The following is a 6,000-nucleotide window of genomic DNA, read 5'->3' on the forward strand; positions in this document are numbered from 1 at the left end:
AATGAGATACTACAGACAAACATCCGCTAACATCCTGTTCAAAGTGAAGATTGGTGTTGGATTTAAGAGGAACTGGCCACACTCCCCCCTCCCCCACAACACCTGTAGAAGGCAGCACAAGCAAGGACTAGTCAATACTAGCGACGCATTATCACTGCTCCACACCTGAACATTAAAAAAAAAAAAAAGTTTCCTACCTATTACAAGGCAAAAGCAAATTATCGACGGTGATTTCAATTTAAAAGCTAGCGCACAAAACCATCTGCATGCCTGCCAGTCTCGGTCTGCTTTAAAACATTTAAATTTCCAGTTACTAAACGTTGGCAAAGTCGGATTCATGTTATATGGTGAAAAGTACAAGAGCCGCCCCCCCTCCCGCAACTTTCTCGGAATTTTACTAGACGTCCTAGCCGCTGGCCCTTACTCCCTAGCACCCTCCAGCCTCCGCGGCACCCCCAGCCTCCACCTTACTTGCATTTCTAATAATGCCGTGGGGCGGGTGTGAGCGAGCGAGCGTGTATTTCTGTGTGGAGAAGTGCGCGCGCTCCCGCGCGGCTCCCCGCCCCCACCCCGATACTTTTCTTTAGTGGAAACAGAGGAAGAATCCAGAGATGATTCCAGCGAAAACTCAGTATCAGAGCCTCCGCCCGGACGCAGTCAGCCGACCGGACTCTGTATTTAGGCTGCGCGGTGCAACTTCTCCTCCCTTTTCCCCAGCTCTAGCAGCAGATGGAAAACTGGTCTCTAGAACCCGGGGAGGAGTCTGGGAGATAAGGAAAAAGTGAAAGGGCCGATCCCCCCGAAGGCGTTTAAGTTTGCAGCCGAGCCTCCGCTCCCCCGATCGGCGCCCGCCCGCTGTCCCCTTCCAGGTGGAACTCGTTAACAGCAGCCGCCGGGTCGGCAGCCACCGCCGCCTCCTCTCCCCACCTACCATCCCCGCCCCGGGCAAGTGCGGGCGGCCAGCGGGAGCCCGGCCCGGCCGGCGCGGCCCCCGGCCCCAGCAGGCCTCCGCCGACCCCGGCCCCGTCACCTGTGGAGAAAGCACCCCTCCCTCGGCCTCTCTGTCCTTCACGCCGACCGTATCCCCGCCGCCGCCGCTGCTCCCGCCCGGCCTGCGAGGACGGAGCGCTGCGCCAGGCTCCCCTCGGCGGCCGAGGGGCCCCAGCCCCTTCAACTGGTTACAACCGGCGGCGGCGGCGGGAGGGTCCGCGTCCGGGCAGGGAGGGGGCGGGCGGGCCCGGAGGAGCAGGGGGCCGCAAGGTCCTACCTAATAACGTCGGTCTCCTCCGTCTCCTCCTCAACGGCAGCGGCCCCGGCGGTGGCGGCGGCAGCGACATTCCTGGGGAGCGCTCCCGCCGCCGCCACCTCCTCCTCCACTCTCTGCTCGCCTCTCTTCCCCGGCGCGCTCACCGTGCGCCGCGTCCCTTTAGCCACCTCCCCCCACCCTCCCCAACTCACACGCCCCGAAACCCCAGCCCCGCTGCTCCCGCTGCCTAGTAACCCACCCTCCCTCCCTCCCCGCCACCAGCGGCGGCCCCGTCCCTCCCCCCTGCCCCTGCGCCCGCCGCTGCGCCGGGCTCAGTAATGGCGGCCACTCGGGCTCCCTCTCGCTGACGGATCTCCCCCTCTCTCCCGAACTTTACCTCAGCATCTCTCCCGGCGCGCACCGCCGGAACACACGCGCGCGCGCAGCCACACACCCGGACGGGGGCGGAGCAGCGGCGCAGCCTGGACTGGTCGCGCGCGCGCGCCCCCGGCCCCACAATCCCCCACCCCTGCCTCGCTCACCTCGCGACGCCTCCCGAGCAGCGCGCCCGGCACGGCCCCGCCCCTGCCCTCGTCTCCCGGGAGCCTGGGAAGGCGCCAGCAATCGAGCCTGAGGCAGGGGAGCGAGCGCGCGAGGCCGCGTCCTCGCTCGCGTCCCCGCTCCCTCTCCCCCCCGCGCCCCCATTGGCTTCTGCCCCTCCCCTTCTTCCTCCGCCTCTCCCACCCATTGGTTCCCTCTCCTACTCCATTCCTTCTCACCTTTTCCCTTTTACCCATTGGCGTGAGTGTTTTTCCTCAGCTTTCCCCTTTCTCCGTGTTCTGCTCCTCCTCCATCCCATCCTCCACGCTTCGGAAGCTGCTGTCGTGCTGCCCAGAGCAGCACCGTCGTCCCTGAACTTCCCCTGCTTTCTAGCCCTTTCCTTCTGTTCCGGTTTCTGGTCGTAACTCAGAGCATACCACAGTACTGCAAAGGAACCTTCCGTGTTAGCCTTGGCAAAACATGGCATGGGCACGGCATGCTTCTCCATATATCCTGTGGTCTCTGAGCAGTGAGGAATAGAAGGGAGGAAAATATGCGCGCAAGCTCGCTGGCAGGGACAGGCTCGCGGTATACATGCAGTTTGTGCAGGCAGTTTTTTGGCGGGGGATCGCCTCCCAACTGCAGACATCACCCTCCCAGGACCTGGAGCTACACTCACCCAGAAGGCAAACTTCATGGAAGCAAGAAGAGGAGTCCATTTCTTTGTCGACGCCGCAGAGGGACCTCAGCTCTTGATTCAGTCCGTTCTTCAATGGAAGTTCAGCAAGATGTCAAGACTTGGAGTGGGTTTTAGAGTGGTCCCAAAGACCCCTGCTGACAACACTACCAAGCCCTGCTTTAGGAACTACCGGCCACCTGGCTTTTATTAAACTGCCTTAAATATAGTCACTATTTTTTGAGACTTACAGAATTGCTAAAGTTTGGGGGTACAGTTCATTGGGCTTTCGGTATATCATCAGCCCATTGACAGTCAATGAGGGAGTAGAAAGGACAGGAGAAACCACTGCCTTTGCTTTTACTATTGAAGAAACTGGAGCCCTATGACTTTCCCAAGGTCAACAGAATCTGCCTTACACAGAGGTCCTAAAATAGTTGCCAGCAGATAAAAGAATGAACAAAAATGCAAATCTACCCCAAATCTTTTGGAAAATCTAAGACGAAGAAATAATTGGTGGAACTTCTCTTTGGGAAGGATTTATTTCCTGCACTAAAAATACTGTGGTTGATCATCAGGAAAGTTAACATACAAAAAGTCTTTTAAATTCAAATTATTCTTTATTTCTTATGCTACATAAGGTACTGAAGTTAGCCACGGTTGCTTTTTAGTGTTATAATGATGCAGCTGCCGCCAGCCAGGAGTATATTTACGGTTTGTCAGTAAAGAAAGCAAAAATTGCCTGTTGGTAAAAATCTGTTAGAAAATATTTGTCAGTAAATCTGTCATAATATTCCAGCAGAAGTTCTGCTTGTTTGTTCCATTCCCCTGCCCTCCTACTCTCTATATTTCTCAAAGGTAATCTTTATAATAGATAAAGGCAGAAGAGACAGTTCTAATATTTCTATCCTAATTATAAAAATGCATGGCTAGAATTCCTTACTCCAGCTACTCCCTTGCATCTGAATGCTACCTGCTGAATAGGTTAAGTTAGGTCTGTAGGTAATTCTTTCAGTTACAAACTTTAGGATAGAAAGAGGAACTCTGAAGAAAATTTGGAATGAAAGTAAACTGAGAAAAGGACAAGGGAGAAGGGGTCCAGTTATCCACAACCCTTAATTAGGTGGGAAGGTTAGTGCATTTAAATGTATTTTTGATCTTTACTAAAAACGCTTAAAAAATATGTGAAGCCAATTCAAAGGTATAACCTGAGTAAAATGTTAAGTACTATCGAGTGTCCACCCTAAAGATACCTTAAAAATTATTTCCTAAATGAACAAAAATTTGAATAATCATGGACATGTATTAATATAAATTAAAATCAAATCAGGGCTTTTAAGGGAAACATTAACATTCAAATTGTGTGATATTTTGGTTATAGGACATGATGGGGGGGTGAATAGCATTTTCTCATAAAGAAAACAACAGAGAATGTAAAAAAATAATAATAATGGTTTTTAAACAATAATTTTCATAGCCAACATTATTTTTAGTCCTACATCATCCATCTTGATTTAGGGAGCCTGGAAATTTAGGACTTTGCTTTTTATTAACCGACTAAAGCTGATTACCAATACAAATAAGCCATCACTTTTATTGTTTTTATATTATTTGCTTTTCTCAAAAAATAAAGTATACAGTTTTTGTACCAATAAAAGTCTGAAAATGAGAATGGGGGCAACATTCTCTGCTTGATAATGCTTATGTATCCATAAATAAAAGGCATTAAAAAGTAGGGGTAAAAACAAAGGGTAAGATGGCATCTTTTATAATTGATCAGGAGCCATACCTTCAAAGAAAAAGGTGTAAAAACCCTCCCTACCGAAAAGGAGAAATTTTGAAAAGATAATGAATTTATTCTTTTTACATACACACACACACATACAAAGTATGGGAGAAAAATGGTTAGTATTTCCAAGCCCTCTCAGATTGACTACTCTTTGTATCTAGAATAAAAAATTTAAGCCTATATTCTGCTGTACTGGACAATTAAAATCACCTGAAGCTTTGTTCATAGTTTACTTTGAAAAATTAGCAGAATAAGATTTGTCAGGCATTTTAGGTTTTTCATTTAAATTTTCTTCACAAATTTCTAGTTCTTCAACACATTCTAATGAAGTATTAATAGGCATGGTCTTTTTTAGCTCAAAAGACATAGCAGTCATAAAAAATTGTTATCACAATTCCAACTTCTACCATGAATGGTAACACCACAATATTCAAATATTTAATGCCATGTAGCTTCAAAAGAACTTACCCTACAGAAGCGGCTACACCCCCTGCTGGAAATCTTTGATCATAACAACTTTGGCTTCTGTAGCTTCAACCAAAAACTTAATAGCCAAATAGACTTTCCACTCATAACAAAGTTGACTAGTATTTTTGCCTCTGATACACGACAGGCTCTTGGAGAATAAACTATCTCAGAATATCACCTTGATTACAAACAAAATATGCAAAGAAGTTGGAGAATAGTGATTTAATTAACTAAATAATCAAATCACAGGTAAGATTATTTGTTTCATTTCCTATGGCATTTCACAACTCATTGGTACTCTAGGACTTATCCCTAACTCCTGCCCAGACTTCTCTTTTTCTTCCTGTCTCATTCAGTTAGGACTACTGTGGAAAGAGGATGGCAGGATAAGATGACATGTTACTCCTGCAGGTTGGCAAATCATGGTATTCCAATCCATGGTAGCCATTTGTTGAGTTAAGGTGCTTGAGGGCTTTCCCCAAATTTGTTTTATGGCTATTAATGATATTTTCAACATGAAGAAAAGGCACTAATTATGTCTTGGCTGTAACTGTAGAAAATATTTTGACAAGAGTTAAGGTAATTGTGAGCATGGAACTGGAACAGGAGGAAAGTAATGCATTGACCTTCTGGGTATTCTGTTCCACAGAGCTTTGTTCTGTTGATTTTTCAGAATTGTATTTTCAGGGAAAAATCCCAAAGATGGTATCAGAGTATAGCTTGAAAACATCATGTTCAGTTATGCCACTATGGTCCTAGGACATAACTGAATGTGAAAAGCAGCAAATCTATTTTTAAGTAATTAGTATTTTATAAAGATTATTTGTAATGCAGACTCCTTTTAAAAGAATAACAATTCATTCAGGTCCCACCAGCACAAATACTTTAATTAGACAAAAGTCTTCAAATTATTTCCTCTCACAAAAGGAGGTATTGTTGGGCCATCTGGACCCTCCATTGAGTTTTTATGAAAGATCACAGCTTGAATTTAATCAACCCGAATGGGGTTAACCCCATAAAGCTAAAAAATAATTGCAAGGGTTGCAAACTGAAAGATTTGAATTCTCTCTTTGAGATTGTTACCACTGTCATTTGTACATCATTACAATGGGAAACAGGAATTTATATTGCTTGACTCTTTAACTACATGAACATAATTTTTGTGAATTTCCTACTCTCTTTAGACCAAATTTAGAGTGTGAGCCCCTCTAGATAGGAATAACAAATCAACATTTGGCTCTATATAATAACTAGAAGGTCACTAGTAGAGAGCTCAATAAA

General features: G+C 46.6%; 1 protein-coding gene across 4 annotated transcripts in view; it reads right to left on the bottom strand.

Moving 5' to 3' along the window:
• Positions 1 to 4,112, bottom strand: part of ARHGAP5 (Rho GTPase activating protein 5) — a 79,923-nt gene extending 75,811 nt beyond the window's left edge. The window contains exon 1 of one of the 4 annotated variants that reach the window (XM_053594224.1): positions 2,026 to 4,112. The gene's annotated coding sequence lies outside the window, so the exon portion shown is untranslated. Of the gene's footprint in view, positions 1 to 1,267; positions 1,671 to 2,025 lie in introns of those variants that run through there. The other 3 variants (XM_053594221.1, XM_053594223.1, XM_053594222.1) reach the window with 3 other exon arrangements.
• Between the last annotated feature and the right edge of the window lie 1,888 nt (positions 4,113 to 6,000).

The sequence above is a fragment of the Nycticebus coucang genome, chromosome 6 (assembly GCF_027406575.1).
Source record: "Nycticebus coucang isolate mNycCou1 chromosome 6, mNycCou1.pri, whole genome shotgun sequence".
Taxonomy (NCBI): Eukaryota; Metazoa; Chordata; class Mammalia; order Primates; family Lorisidae; genus Nycticebus; species Nycticebus coucang.